Source organism: Globicephala melas, chromosome 5 (genome assembly GCF_963455315.2).
Source record: "Globicephala melas chromosome 5, mGloMel1.2, whole genome shotgun sequence".
NCBI classification, from domain to species: domain Eukaryota; kingdom Metazoa; phylum Chordata; class Mammalia; order Artiodactyla; family Delphinidae; genus Globicephala; species Globicephala melas.
The window spans coordinates 21587392-21603585 of NC_083318.1; the positions used below are offsets into that span (position 1 = coordinate 21587392).

At 39.2% G+C, this 16194-nt stretch overlaps 1 long non-coding RNA gene across 1 annotated transcript in view; it reads right to left on the reverse strand.

The window, feature by feature from the left end:
- Positions 1-1619: 1619 nt before the first annotated feature.
- Positions 1620-16194, reverse strand: part of LOC115857170 (uncharacterized) — a 231411-nt gene continuing 216836 nt past the window's right edge. The window contains exon 7 of the long non-coding RNA XR_009563941.1: positions 1620-1734. This is a non-coding gene — a long non-coding RNA (uncharacterized lncRNA). The remainder of the gene's footprint in view (positions 1735-16194) is intronic.

Here is a 16194-nt window from a genome sequence, read left to right on the forward strand (position 1 = left end):
ATAGAAACAGGTATGGAGTTCTAGCACACAAGCGAGTAGAGAAATGGCAGAGCTGGTGTGGGATGAGGAGTTCTTTTTAATGAGATGGAAGATATTCCACATGCTTTTAGCTGGTGGGAATAATTTAGTGCAGAAAGGAAGGATGATGCAGAAGAGAGAAGAGATCAGCCTAGCCTCAGAGAGGTTAAGGAGGAACAGGACCCAGTACACAAGCTGGGGGGGGGGGGGAGGTGGTTGGTAAGAGCCATGCTACTGCAGGAAAAGCAGAGGATGTGGATCCAGATGTAGGAAACTCAGTAGATTTGGTAGAATTTAATTTTGCAGATAAGAAAAAAAAATAGTAATAAATAACTTCCCAAGAACCAGGAAGCCAGGATAGTTAATTTAATTTCTGTCTAAAAATTGTGACATGTTAAATGTTGGCCTAAAGGAGACATAGTATTATTCCTTAAAAATAATACTATTATTTTCATAAAGTAATTTGCCTCTTAGTAAATGTAAGAATAAAATGCTATAAAAGTTTGAATATAGGAGGTAGCTGGTTTTTACATATCAAATAATATGACAGCAATTATATTGGAATCCATGTAAAGGAAACTTTAACACAACTGGAAGATTTCTAGGGTCACTTAACTATCCTGACATTAAACAGGAAGCCATCAATAGCAATATTTACTTTAGGAATACATATCTAAATCAAACTCAGAGGGGTACATTTCCTTGTAAAATAAACAGAAAATAAATGCCCTAATAGCTATCTTCCCAGTAATAGTGTATTTTCACAAAACACTTTTAAATAATTAGAATTTATTAACGTATCTTCACAAAACACTTACAAATAATTAGAATTTATTTTACATAGTAGGCATTCAAAAAAATCCTTTTTAATGAATACACAGATGGATGAAGAAACATTGAGGAGTTTTCTGGATCCTATGAATAGTCCAATTATTCTTCAAAACATGAGTTACCTTCCCTTATATTCGGCAATAGAACATTGCCTATTTGGGTCCTAAAGCAAAAGAAAAAAGTATTATAAGCTCTAAGTCAATTAGCTTTTGTAGAACTAATTAATATAAGGGATAAATTTATCTGAATAAAGTCATATTTTTATTAGATAGTAGAAAAAGCCTTGAGCAGGCAAGGTAATAGAGATTTCAGAAGGCACTAGGAAACATTTATTTTCTAAATTCAATGCTCAACGAATGTTGGATATGATTATAATTATCACTATTCATGTTTTCACTAACTTGTTTTGCAACTAAAGTTTCTTTACAGTTAGTGATTAGTTTTTCTTTACTATAAATAAAGCAGTTGGGATACTGTCTGCACCTTATCAGGTGACAATGTGACTTAAACAACCTGGATTTTTATGTCCAAAAGGGAAAATAATAATATTTAAATATTACACTTTGCATATATATATATTCAATAAATATTTGATAATTTGGTTTAAAGATTGTACCTATTTCACATGAAGTAATAAATGTTTAACATAATAAACCATCAATCCAAGAAAAGGTTAGAAAATAGTTACTATAAAATCAATTGGAGGACTTCCCTGGTGGCGCAGTGGTTGAGAGTCCGCCTGCGGATGCAGGGGACATGGGTTCGTGCCCGGGTTCGGGAGGATCCCACATGCCGCGGAGAGGCTGGGCCCGTGAGCCGTGGCCACTGAGCCTGCGTGTCTGGAGCCTGTGCTCCGCAACGGGAGAGACCACAACAGTGAGAGGCCTGCGTACCGCAAAAAAAAAAAAAAAAAAAAAAAATCAATTGGAGACGATACTGTGATTATATACGAACAAATTCTGACCAACAGAACAGATGTCCTGCTACTTAAAAACATAGAATTATTGCTTTTTGCAAAATACATAAATACAAAGTAAATGTATAATGCAAAGAAGAAATCTCTCTGGGATGCCAAAAGTCAGTTCTCTAGCTTACATAAGAGCTGGATTGTTTTTACCCCTTTATACCAAATAAATGTGCCATAAATGCTAGTTGGGAAGGAAAGCAAGCAAACTTAATCTTTTTTTACACAAAAAGTAAATGCTTTTTTAAAAAAGTTAATAATTTGATTATAGACCATAAATAATCACTTAAACAAATTCATTTAAATTTTAAAAGTACATCTGGTTCCTATTTTTATACTCAAGAGCATTATTCAAGGCACAAGCGTACTTTTAACCTGGAGTGTAAGTGAAATGGTATTTCATAAGTGCCAATTAGGCTTCTCTGCTAGACCTTTAAACAACATGGACACATAATTTTAGGTTAATTGCTTGAGTCAGTCTCACTTTGAAATCCCATATTGATAGTTCTGTGATCATTTCAATTCAGAATGCTTGCTAAAATTTATATGTATTGCTGTCATCTTCTCAAGGATCAAATGTTCTTTTTAAGGTACCGTAACAATTTGAAACAAATTTTAATGGCTCTGATTCTAGTGATTCTCTTTAACTGTACCTGAAAAGGAACTCATGGCCTTTTCTTAATTTGTTGGATTTTAAAAAATCAGCTAATTTTTAAAAAAATTTAATCATGTCATGTGTTAAAAATATGCAGAGGTTCTACAGCAATTCATACACAAATATATACCCATCTTCACTCTTCACCTTCCTTTGCCAGGTAAATTATTACTTGGGCTTCTTGCTATCACAGGAAACTTGTAATTTCACAAAACACACAATGTACAATGTTAGGGAACTGAAACTTGATGATGTAAGATGAACGGGTATATTTGAACTGGCAAGTTTTTAAACTAATGCGGTCCTTAGGAGGTGTTTATTTGGCTTGGCGGGCCCCTAAGTATAGACTTCTGGGTTTGCATAGGTCTTACCATTTTGATACAACGAGCAAGGACTATCTTTTTTACTTGTGTTATTGACTCAGCACCAGAATAAAGTGTTGACAGTACATAGATTAGGATACTTTCAGCAGTTAGGATACTTTCAGCAGCAAATGACAGAAAACCCAACTCAAACTAACTTAATCAGATATTTATTGGCTTACTTAGCCAGAACACGAGAAGAAGGAGAGATGTTTCGGTTCCTTTAAACACTCCCACACTTTTAAACATAAGAGGAGATTGCAGATTTCTTTGTGACAGGGATGGGGTGGGGGGTAGAACTAACTCCCCAGAGATCAGGCAAGGTTAAGGGAGGGCTTGGCTGCTGTTTTTTTTTTTGGGGGGGGGTGGAGGGGGTACGCGGGCCTCTCACTGTTGCGGCCTCTCCCGTTGCGGAGCACAGGCTCCGGACGCGCAGGCTCAGCGGCCATGGCTCACGGGCCCAGCTGCTCCGCGGCATGTGGGATCTTCCCGGACCAGGGCACGAACCCGTGTACCCTGCATCGGCAGGCGGGCTCTCAACCACTGCGCCACCAGGGAAGCCCGGCTGCTGTTTTCAAATACAGTGTTTTTTGTTCCCTTTTTAGAAACCAGCTGCAGCTTTAGGTCAGAGCACATTAAAATGAGCCACTTCTGAACAAGCAGCGCCCAGGCCCCAGGCCCTGCTGTGAAGGCCCCGGCAAAGGTCAGGGCTTGGTCCACATGACGTTCCTTCCCGTGCTCGTCCAAGCGGTGCTCTGCCTCAGAGTTCAACTTGCATCAGGTCACCTAGCAGAGATCAGCCATTCCTGGGCTCAGTGAGGAGGTTTGTTCATTTCAGGTGCCCTTAGCAAAAGACTCCCAAGACATTTAAGTGGCCAAAGCTCATTGATTAATGAGGAGAGGTATGCCATGTGTAACAGTTACGCAGTTCCTGGATCAGGAGCGAAGTTTGCTTAAGCAAAGCTTTTGTTACCATTAGCCTGTCGCATCCAGATTTCAAGACTGTAAAGGATTTGCCTCAAAGGGCACTCCAAAAATTGAACTGAGAAATCCCAAGGAAGCTGCCTGAATCTCCCTGTATATTCTTATTCAACATCATGTAAGGGACCAGACAAATCAAATTGGTGGTTTTTGCCATGTGGCTGACAGGGTCTTGGTGCTCCGGCCGGGTGTCAGGCCTGTGCCTCTGAGGTGGGAGAACCGAGTTCAGGACATTGGTCCACCAGAGACCTCCCAGCTCCACATAATATGAAATGGCAAAAGCTGTCCCAGAGATTTCCATCTCAATTCTAAGACCAAGCTCCATTCAACAACCAGCAAGCTCCACTGCTGGACACCCTATGCCAAACAACTAGCAAGACAGGAACACAACCCCACCCATTAGCAGAGAGGCTGCCTAAAATCACATATAAGGTCACAGATACCCCAAAACACACCACCAGACTCAGTCCTGCCCACCAGAAAGACAAGATCCAGCCTCATGCACCAGAACAGAGGCACTAGTCCCCTCCACCAGTAAGCCTACACAACCCACTGAACCAACCTTAGTCCCTGGGGGCAGACACCAAAAACAACAGGATCTATGAACCTGCAGCCTGTGAAAAGGAGACCCCAAACATAGTAAGTTAAGCAAAATGACAAGACAGAGAAACACACAACAGATGAAGGAGCAACGTAAAAACCCACCAGACCAAACAAATCAAGAGGAAATAGGCAGTCTACCTGAAAAAGAATTCAGAGTAATAATAGTAAAGATGATGCAAAATCTTGGAAATAGAATGGAGAAAATACAAGAAACGTTTAACAAGGACCTAGAAGAAGTAAAGAGCAAACAAACAATGATGAACAACACAATAAATGAAATTAAAAATTCTCTAGAAAGAATCAATAGCAGAATAACTGAGGCAGAAGAACAGATAACTGACCTGGAAGATAAAATAGTGGAAATAACTACTGCAGAGAAGCATAAAGAAAAAAGAATTGAGGACAGTCTTAGAGACCTCTGGGACAACATTAAACGCACCAACATTTGAATTATAGGGGTCCCAGAAGAAGAAGAGAAAAAGAAAGGGACTGAGAAAATATTTGAAGAGATTATAGTTGAAAACTTCCCTAATGTGGGAAAGGAAATAGTCAATCAAGTCCAGGAAGCACAGAGAGTCCTATACAGGATAAATCCAAGGAGAAACACACCAAGACACATATTAATCAGACTATCAAAAATTAAATACAAAGAAAAAATATTAAAAGGGTAAAACACAAGGTAAAACACAAATAACATACAAAGGAATCCCCATAAGGTTAACGGCTGATCTTTCAGCAGAAATTCTGCAAGCCAGAAGAGAGTGACAGGACATATTTATAGTGATGAAAGGGAAAAACCTACAACCAAGATTACTCTACCCAGCAAGGATCTCATTCAGATTTGACAGAGACATGAAAACTTTACAGACAAGCAAAAGCTGAGAGAATTCAACACCACCAAACCAGCTTTAAAAACAAATGCTAAAGGGACTTCTCTAGGCAGGAAACACAAGAGAAGAAAAAGACCTACAACAACAAACCCAGAACAATTAAGAAAATGGTAATAGGAACATACATATCGATAACTACCTTAAATGTAAATGGATTAAATGCTCCAACCAAAAGACATAGACTGGCTGAATGGATACAAAAACAAGACCTGCATATATGCTGTCTACAAGAGACCCACTTCAGACCTAGGGACACATACAGACTAAAAGTGAGGGGATGGAAAAAGATATTCCATGCAAATGGAAATCAAAAGAAATCAAATATCAGACAAAATAGACTTTAAAATAAAGACAAAATAGACTTTAAAATAAAGACAAAGAAGGACACTACATAATGATCAGGGGATCAATCCAAGAAGAAGATATAACAATTGTAAATATTTAGGCACCTAGCATAGGAGCACCTCAATACATAAGGCAAATGCTAACAGCCATGAAGGGGGAAATCGACAGTAACACAATCATAGTAGGGGACTTTAACACCCCAGGTCCACCAATGGACAGATCATCCAAAATGAAAATAAATAAGGAAACATAAGCTTTAAATGATACCTTAAGCAAGATGGACTTAATTGGTATTTATAGGACATTCCATCCAAAACAACAGAATACACTTTCTTCTTAAGTGCTCATGGAACATTCTCCAGGATAGATCATATCTTGGGTCACAAATCAAGGCTTGGTAAACTTAAGAAAATTGAAATTGTGTCAAGTATCTTTTCTGACCACAATGCTATGGGACTAGATATCAATTACAGGAAAAAATTTGTAAAAAATACAAACACATGGAGGCTAAACAATACACTACTTAATAACCAAGAGATCACTGAAGAAATCAAAGAGGAAATCAAAAAATACCTAGAAACACATGACAGTGAAAACACAATGACCTATGGGACGTAGGAGAAGCAGTTCTAAGAGGGAAGTTTATATCAATAAAATCCTACCTCAATAAACAAGAAACATCTCAAATAAACAACCTAACCTTACACCTAAAGCAATTAGAGAAAGAAGAAACAAAAAACCCCAAAGTTAGCAGAAGGAAAGAAATCATAAAGATCAGATCAGAAATAAATGAAAAAGAAACGAAGGAAACAGTAGCAAAGATCAATAAAACTAAAAGCTGGTTCTTTGAGAAGATAAACAAAATTGATAAACCATTAGCCAGACTCATCAAGAAAAAAAGGGAGAAGACTCAAATCAACACAATTAGAAATGAAAAAGAACAAGCAACAACTGACATTGCAGAAATACAAAGGATCATGAGAGATTTCTGCAAGCAACTATATGTCAATAGAATGGACAACCTTGAAGAAATGGACACATTCTTAGAAAAGCACAACCTTCCAAGACTGAACCAGGAAGAAATAGAAAATATAAACAGACCAATCACAAGCACAGAAATTGAGACTGTGATTTATAATTTTGCAACAAACAAAAGCCCAGGACCAAATGGCTTCATGGGCGAATTCTTTCAAACATTTAGAGAAGAGCTAACACCTATCCTTCTCAAACTCTTCCAAAATATAGCAGAGGGAGGAACACTCCCAAACTCATTCTATGAGGGCACCATCAACCTGATACCAAAACCAAACACAGATGTCACAAAGAAAGAAAACTACAGGCCAATATCACTGATGAACATAGATGCAAAAATCCTCAACAAAATACTAGCGAACAGAATCCAACAGCGCACTAGAAGGATCAAACACCATGATCAAGTGGCGTTCGTGAACCCAGGAATGCAAGGATTCTTCAATATACACAAATCAAACAATGTGATAAACCATATTAACAAATTGGGGGGAAAAACCGTATGATCATCTCAATAGAGGCAGAAAAAGCTTTTGACAAAATTCAACACCCGTTTATGATAAAAACCCTCCAGAAACTAGGCATAGAGGGAACTTACCTCATCATAATAAAGGCCATATATGACAAACCCACAGCAAACATCATTCTCAATGGTGAAAAACTGAAACCATTTCCTGTAAGATCAGGAACAAGACAAGATTGTCCACTCTCACGACTATTATTCAACATAGTTTTGGAAGTTTTAGCCACAGCAATCAGAGAAGAAAAAGAAATAAAAGGAATACAAATTGGAAAAGAAGAAGTAAAGCTGTCACTGTTTGCAGATGACATGATACTATACATAGAGAATCCTAAAGATGCTACCAGAAAACTAGTAGAGCTAATCAATGAATTTGGTAAAGTAGCAGGATACAAAATTAATGTACAGAAATCTCTTGCATTCCTAAACACTAATGATGAAAAATCTGTAAGAGAAATTAAGGAAACACTCCCATTTACCACTGCAACAAAAAGAATAAAATACCTAGGAATAAGCCTACCTAGGGAGACAAAAAAAGACCTGTATGCAGAAAATTATAAGACACTGATGAATGAAATTAAAGATGATACAAACAGATGGAGAGATATACCATGTTCTTGGATTGGAAGAATCAACACTGTGAAAATGACTCTACTGCCCAAAGCAATCTACAGATTCATTGCAATCCCATCAAACTACCACTGGCATTTTTCACAGAACTAGAACAAAAAAATTCCCAAATTGTATGGAAACACAAAAGACCCCGAATAGGCAAAGCAATCTTGAGAAAGAAAAACAGAGCTGGGGGAATCATGCTCCTGGACTTCAGGCTATACTACAAACTACAGTAATCAAGACAGTATGTTACTGGCACAAAAACAGAAAGATAGATCAATGGAACAGGATAGAAAGCCCAGAGATAAACCCACGCACCTATGGTCACCTCATTTTTGATAAATGAGGCAAGAATATACAATGGAGAAAAGACAGCCTCTTCAATAAGTGGTGCTGGGAAAACTGGACAGCTACATGTAAAAGAATGTAGTCAGAACACTCCCTAACACCATACACAAAAATAAGCTCAAAATGGGTTAAAGAACTAGATGTAAGGCCAGACACTATAAAACTCTTAGAGGAAAACATAGGCAGAACACTGTATGACATAAGTCACAGCAAGATCCTTTTTGACCCACCTCCTAGGGAAATGGAAATAAAAACAAAATAAACAAATGGGACCTAATGAAACTTAAAAGCTTTTGCACAGCAAAGGAAACCATAAACAAGATGAAAAGACAGCCCTCAGAATGGGAGAAAATATTTGCAAATGAAGCAACTGACAAAGGATTAATCTCCAAAATTTACAAGCAGCTCATGCAGCTCAATATCATAAAAGCAAACAACCCAATCCAAAAATGGGCAGAAGACCTAAATAGACATTTCTCCAAAGGAGATATACAGATTGCCAACAAACATATGAAAGGATGCTCAACATCATTAAACATTAGAGAAATACAAATCAAAACTACAGTGAGGTATCATCTCACACCAGGCTGAATGGCCATCATCAAAATATCTGCAAACAATAAATGCTGGAAAGGGTGTGGAGAAAAGGGCACCCACTTGCACTGTTGGTGGGAATGTAAATTGATACAGCCACTGTGCAGAACAGCATGGAGTTTCCTTAGAAAACTAAAAATAGAACTACCATATGACCCAGTAATCCCACTACTGGGCATATACCCTGAGAAAACCATAATTTAAAAAGAGTCATGTACCATAATGTTCATTGCAGCTCTATTTACAATAGTCAGGACATGGAAGCAACCTAAGTGTCCATCAACAGATGAATGGATAAAGAAGATGTGGCACATATATACCATGGAATATTACTCAGCCATAAGAAGAAACAAAATTGAGTTATTTGTAGTGAGGTGGATGGACCTAGAGACTGTCATACAGAGTGAAGTAAGAAAAAGAATAATGAAAACCGTATACTAACACATATATATGGAATCTAAAAAAAAAATTGTTCTGAAGAACCTAGGGGCAGGACAGGAATAAGACGCAGATGTAGTGAATGGACTTGAGGACACGGGGAAGGGGAAGGGCAAGCTGGGACGAAGTGAGAAAGTGGCATGGACTTATATATACTACCAAATGTAAAATAGATAGCTAGTGGGAAGCAGCCACATAGCTCAGGGAGATCAGTTCCGTGCTTTGTGACCCCCTAGAGTGGTGGGATAGGGAGGGTGGGAGGGAGACCAAGAAGGAGGAGATATGGGGATATACGTATATGTATAGCTGATTCACTTTGTTATACAGCAGAAACTAACACACCATTGTAAAGCAATTATACTCCAATAAAGATGTTAAAAAAATAAAATAAAATAAAAATAAGGGACTTCCCTGGTGGCGCAGTGGTTAAGAATCCGCCTGCCAATGCAAGGGACACAGGTTCAAGCCCTGGTCCAGGAAGATCCCACATGCCTCACAGATACTAAGCCTGTGCTCCACAACTACTGAGCCAGCGCTCTAGAACCCGTGAACCACAACTACTGAGCCCACGTGCCACAACTACTGAAGCCCACCTGTGTAGAGCCCGTGCTCCACAACAAGAGAAGCCATGGCAGTGAGAAGCCTGCACACTGCAATGAAGAGTAGCCTCCGCTCGCCACAACTAGAGAAAGCCTGTGCGTAGCAATGAAGACCCAACGCAGCCAAAAATAAATTAAAAAAAATTTTTTTTAAATAATAATCCTTTTAATCAGTTTGAGTTTACCCTCTATTTTCTTCAGAGATCCTGCCTGAAACAATTGTAAATAATCACGCAAGCCAGGTTCTCCAAAATAGTAACTCCTACAGGTAAAACCACATTTCATCTTGTGGGTAACCTTTCCTCTAAGCACTTCTGGAATCAGAAAGAGGGTAGGGGGCTGCGAGGGGTTTTCCAGACTACAGACCCAGCTAGGCCCACGTAGGAGTGAATGAGCCTTCACAGGGTTCCAACCCCAGCCTGCACGTCGTCCACCTGAGACTCCAGGTGTAGTGAATTAGCAACCCTGCTGTACCCCATCTGAATTCCTGACCCACAGAAACCATGAGACATAAAAACTTATTATTGTTGCTTTAAGCCACTACATTTTGAGGCACCTTGTTACACAGCAACAGATAACTAGTATACTTGTCCTCTCCAGTGTCTGTCCACTGAGGAACTCCCAACCTCTTTCTCTTTTTCACTGTCCATCATCTCTGACACCTGTGAGAAGAGGTGGTACCAGCACTCACTGACCCTAATCACACAGCAGAGCAGGGTGACTCATTTCTCCCATTTCCTAAGTCTTTCCTGGCAAGACTTCACAGCATAACACAGTGGTAAAGAGTGTACACCCTCTAGCTGAACTGTGTGGCTTCAAGTACTAGCCTAGCTCTGCCACTTACTAGCTGTGAGCCCTTGAACCAGTAATATAATCTCTACATGCCCCAGCGTCTTCATTTGTAAAATGGCTGATAGTGTTATTAGGAGGATCAAATGAATTATTATTTGTATATTGTTCCAGAGCGGCTTAAATATAGAAGGTGTGACATAACTGTTTGTTAAATAAAATAAGACAGTATGCCAGAAAATGACCACTTTCCTCACAAAGCAAAAGAATGGGTAAGAGTCACTGAATCCAGAAAACGTAAAGGATGGCATTAAAAACCTAGTCTCTTCTAAAGTATTCTAAAGTATTTCATAAAGGGTAACATACTAATTACCTGATACGACTATATACACGTACTATTTTGCTAATTTGTCTCTGGCTTTCTAAAGCATAATTTTGTGTGTAGCTTTCTCCCCTGCTCTTTAATAAATCTTGAGACCTGTATATCAGGTCTGGTATATAAGCCAAGATCCTGACAGGAAACAGATGACACTCGGAGAATTTAATTGACTTTTTTTTTGAAAGGTGGAGAAGATTTTTAAAAGGCAATAACAAAGGATAGTACAGCTAGAGATGGCAGGGAGCCGTTAGCTCCCACAGGCTGTAAGGCAAGCGTAGTTCTATAGAGAGGGTTGTCTGGAAGGGACTTTGGCAGAGGGACACAGCCAACCAGGGCTGACCCAGTTGGGAGGTTACCAGGTGTTTGGTTACTTATTGCTGTGAAACAATAATCACGTATTGTGCTCACAATTTTGTGGGTCACTAACTCTGGCAAGGGCACAGCAGAGATGGATTATTTTTGCTTCACAAAAGCCTGGAGTCTCGGCTGGGGTGGTTTGAACAGCTGGAGATGTTTGAGACAGCTTGACAGGGGTCATATATCTGGGGCCTCAGTACGGTTGTTGGCTGGGTTCCTTGGTTCTTCTCCACGATATGTCTGCTGGGATTGCAATATCCTCCAAGATATTGTCTTCACTCACATGTCTGCCCCGGAAGGCTGGAACAGCTAGGGGATGGCCAGCATTGCTCTCTCTCTCCTCCGGCTCTCCCTATGTCTCCCTCCAGCAGGGAAGTCTCAGGGTAGTTGACTTCTTACAAGACAGCACAGAGCTCCAAGAGTGAGTGTTCCAAGAGAGACCTAGGTAGTGGGGGCTTCAAGGCTTCTTGTGATGCCATAGCCTCAGAAGTCTCCAAATGTCACTGCCACTGCATTCAATTGTTCAAGCAGGCTACTTAGGCCAGCCCTGATTAAAGGGGAGAGGGGAATTGGACTCCACCCTTCCATGGGAGAAATAGCAAAAAAAACTGATGTCATGTTTAGTTTACCATATCGGGTTATTAAAGATTCTGAGCTCATTTTCCTCCACGCTTGCCATCTCTTTCTGATGCTCCCTGTAAACCAAGGCAGCCAATAGCCAGAGGGCAAAAGAGCTTGTTTTTCTTAATTGTGCTAAAATCTAATAAGCTGAGAAAATTTACAAATTTATAAATATACAAATTTATATTATACTTTTATAATTACATATATTATTAATATCAATACAGTCATATTCATATTATTTTTTTAAATTGAAGTATAGTTGATTTACAATGTGTTAGTTTCAGGTGTACAGCAAAGTGATTCAGTTTTATATATATGTGTGTGTGTATACACACACACACACACACACACACACACACACATATATATATTCTTTTTTCAGATTCTTTTCCCTTATAGGTTATTATAAAATATTGAGTATAGTTCCCTGTGCTATACAGTAGGTCCTTGTTGGTTATCTCTTTTATATGTAGTAGTGTGTATATGTTAATCCCAAATTCCTAATTTATCCCTCCCTCCCCCTTTCCCATTTGGTAACCATCCATTTATTTTCTATGTCTGTGGGTCTATTTCTGTTTTGTAAATAAGTTCATTTGTACCTTTTTTTTTTTAGAATCCACATATAAGTGATAGCATGTATGTCTTTCTCTGTCTGACTTCAGTTAGTATGATAATCTCTAGGTCCATCCATCTTGCTGCAAATGGCATTATTTCATTCTTTTTTATGGCTAATATTCCACTGTATGTATGTATATATATATATATGTGTGTGTGTATATATATATATATATATATATATATATATATATATATACCACATCTTCTTTATCCATTCATCTGTTGATGGACATTTAGGTAGTTTCCATGTCTTGGCTATTGTAAATAGTGCTGCAATGAACATTGGGGTGCATGTATCTTTTTGGATTATAGTTTTCTCCAGATATATGCCCAGGAGTGAGATTGCAGGATCATATGGTAACTCTATTGTTAGTTTTTAAAGGAAACTCCGTACTGTTCTCCATAGTGGCTATACCAATTTACATTCCCACCTATAGTGTAGGAGGGTTCCTTTTTCTCCACACTGTCTCCAGCATGTATTGTTCGTAGACTTTTTGATGATGACCATTCTTCCTGGAGTGAAGTGATACCTCATTGTACTTTTGATTTGCATTTCTCTAATAATTAGTGATGTTGAGCATGCTTTCATGTGCCTGTTGGCCATCTGTATGTCTTCTTTGGAGAAATGTCTATTTAGGCCTTTTGCCCACTGTTTGATTGGGTTGTTTTTTTGATATTGAGCTGTGTGAGCTGTCTGTATATTTTGGAAATTAATTCCTTGTTGGTTGCATCATTTGCAAATATTTTCTCCCATTCTGTAACTTGTCTTTTCATCTTGTTTATGGTTTCCTTTGCTGTGCAAAACTTTTAAGTTTAATTACATCCCATTTGTTTATTTTTGTTTTTAATTCCATTACTCTAGGAGATGGATCCAAAAAGATATTGCTGCAATTTATGTCAAAGGGTGTCCTGCCTATGTTTTCCTCTAGGAGTTTTATAGTATCCTGTCTTACATTTAGGTCTTTGATCCATTTTGAGTTTATTTTTGTATATGGTGTCAGAGAATGTTCTAATTTCATTCTTTTACATGTAACTGTCCAGTTTTCCCAGCACCACTTATTGAAGAGACTGTCTTTTCTCCAGTGTATATTCTTGGCTCCAAAGGAACTTGTTTATATGGTCCTTATAGGTCAGCCTTGTGGGGAACAGAGTAGGACCTGGAGGAACAAACAGAAGATATCCAGCATATCCAATGAGTCTCTTAATCCTCAAATACTTGTTTTAAGGCTTTCAAGCACTGTGCTAGAGTTATATAGGAGTGTGTTCTTGAGAACATAGGAATGACCAAGAGGAGAGGATCATATAAGCCCTTCATTACCTACATTTGTATTTCCTATTATTGTACCTTTCATTCTTGCAGTCTTAATCTGTGTTCATATAGAACAGTGTTCTTTGGTTTGGGCTAGAATTTCATTCCCTACATACCCTCAATTTCTGGTGCTTCAATATCCCCTCCAGTTAGACTCCCCTCCAACTGGAATCCCACCATTGGAATATTCCTGGCAAATCGTTCTTACACAGGGTGGGTAGCAACATGTTAGTCTGTGTGTGCTAGCATGCTGAGGCTTGGGATGCAGTGCATTTGTACCCCAAGAGTCTAGCAATGTCAGATACTATGTCCCCTTCCATCATGAGGTTCTATTTTAAACAAAAAAAAATTTTTTTTTGATGGAAGGCAGGGAATGGTAGAGTATCAGGTGAAGCCCTTAAAATCATACCCTACATCCTTTGCTGTTTAGTTTATCATTGGAATCAAATAGTTAACACCTTTTTCAGCAAAGACTAGTAAAGTAGCATTCTTCTTCTATACCTTACAGAATTTTTTACTATCCAGTAATTTTAAAACATATTACAGTTTCTTCTTCTTTTTTTTTTTTTTTTTTTGCGATGCGCGGGCCTCTCACTGTTGTGGCCTCTCCCGTTGCGGAGCACAGGCTCCGGACGCGCAGGCTCAGCGGCCACGGCTCACGGGCCCAGCCGCTCCGCGGCGTGTGGGATCTTCCCGGACCAGGGCACGAACCCGTGTCCCCTGCATCGGCAGGCGGACTCTCAACCACTGCGCCACCAGGGAAGCCCTACAGTTTCATTTTAAACTAAGTCTCATCACAGTTTTCCAGATTCCCCAAGTCAGAAAGAGCTTTTTTCTCCTGAACTATCCACATACTTCTAGTGACAGGTGGTGTAAGACACATTTATATTTCAACAGGATGTCTGACCCTTCTTGTCCTGAGATTAGGTGATTCTGAAGAATGGGTGGTAGGAATATTCTTATAATTCATTCCTCCAGCAGGGCAGCTAGCAAAAACTTAACAATAAAAAGAATTGACTTTGAACCAGATAAAGATATCCCCCTTAAACCAAACTAAATGTATACCTATGAACTTCCTCTTAGCTGGATCCCCAAAACGCCTTCAGCCACTCCAATGATATTACTGAAGAAGTCCGAGGAGGAATTTTGGGTGGAAAGAGTCGGTTGTCTTAATCAGTCAGCAGTTAAATAGTTGCAATGATGTGGTCACATTGCTAGGGACCCACTCAGAGACTCAGAAGGGGTCCTGTAAATGAATGATCCTGGAAGCTTCTGTAACTTCGGGATAAATCCACCTCTGCCCCTTTTGCAGATGATTTTTCCTCAGGGGGAACCATTGCTCTTCTCTGCCTTTGTACCTAGATCAGGGGCATCCTGATTCAGCTTGGCACACTGTACCCCTCCAAGTCCCGCCGCCCCCAGCCGCCTCCCAATGCTAAATCACAGGTAATAAAGATACATGTTTTAGTTCCTCCTTCCAGATGTTCCAAATTCCTTATACAAATTCATTCCATCCCAGGGACCTTTTTTACTCAAGGGGTCCTAGGGCATGGCAGCCTTTTGTTTCAACTGTCATTCCCCCTTCATACAAGGGAAACCTTCCTATACCACATGTACATAACTAAAGGCAAAATATCCCGTGATTTTTAGCAGAAGACCTGATTCAAAGAAACTGTCTGCCTCCTTTCTTACAGGTTGGAAGTGCTCACTTAATTTTTAATTTCCCCCCCTCAAAGTTTACCTACAGGTATTGCCTGCCTCAACAGGCACCCTGTTACTCTTTTTAGGTGACTACAGCAAATACATGTACATATATTTATCAATTACATACTATAATAGTTTAGGTTATTATGTGGAGCATACACAATTTACTGTTCTCAAGGACCTTATAATCTGGTTATTCAATACTTTACTTAACATTAAGCACCCAGCATGTGCCAGACAGTATTGCGGGAGCTGGGACCCAGTGGTGAATAAAACAAACTCAGCTTTACGGAGCTTACAGACATCAGGAATAAACAAAAAAATAATAAATATAGAATATAATGTCAGAGTAGATAAGTGTATCAAGAAAAATATAGCTGTGTTTAACAATGGTCTGATCGTGTGTCCTATTTACTTACTCAGAAGACCCTTCCGAGGTGATGCGTGAGCAAAGATCCACATCAAGTGAGAGGTTGAGCTGCAGCTCTGGGTTTTTTCAAGTCAGAGAGGGCAGGTGTGAAAGCCCAAATTTGGGAGATTTATTTTATCTTAATAACAATAAAAATCGTTAATGAGCTGCAAGAGCAGTAAATAAGACATCAGAAACATCATTCGTTCATTC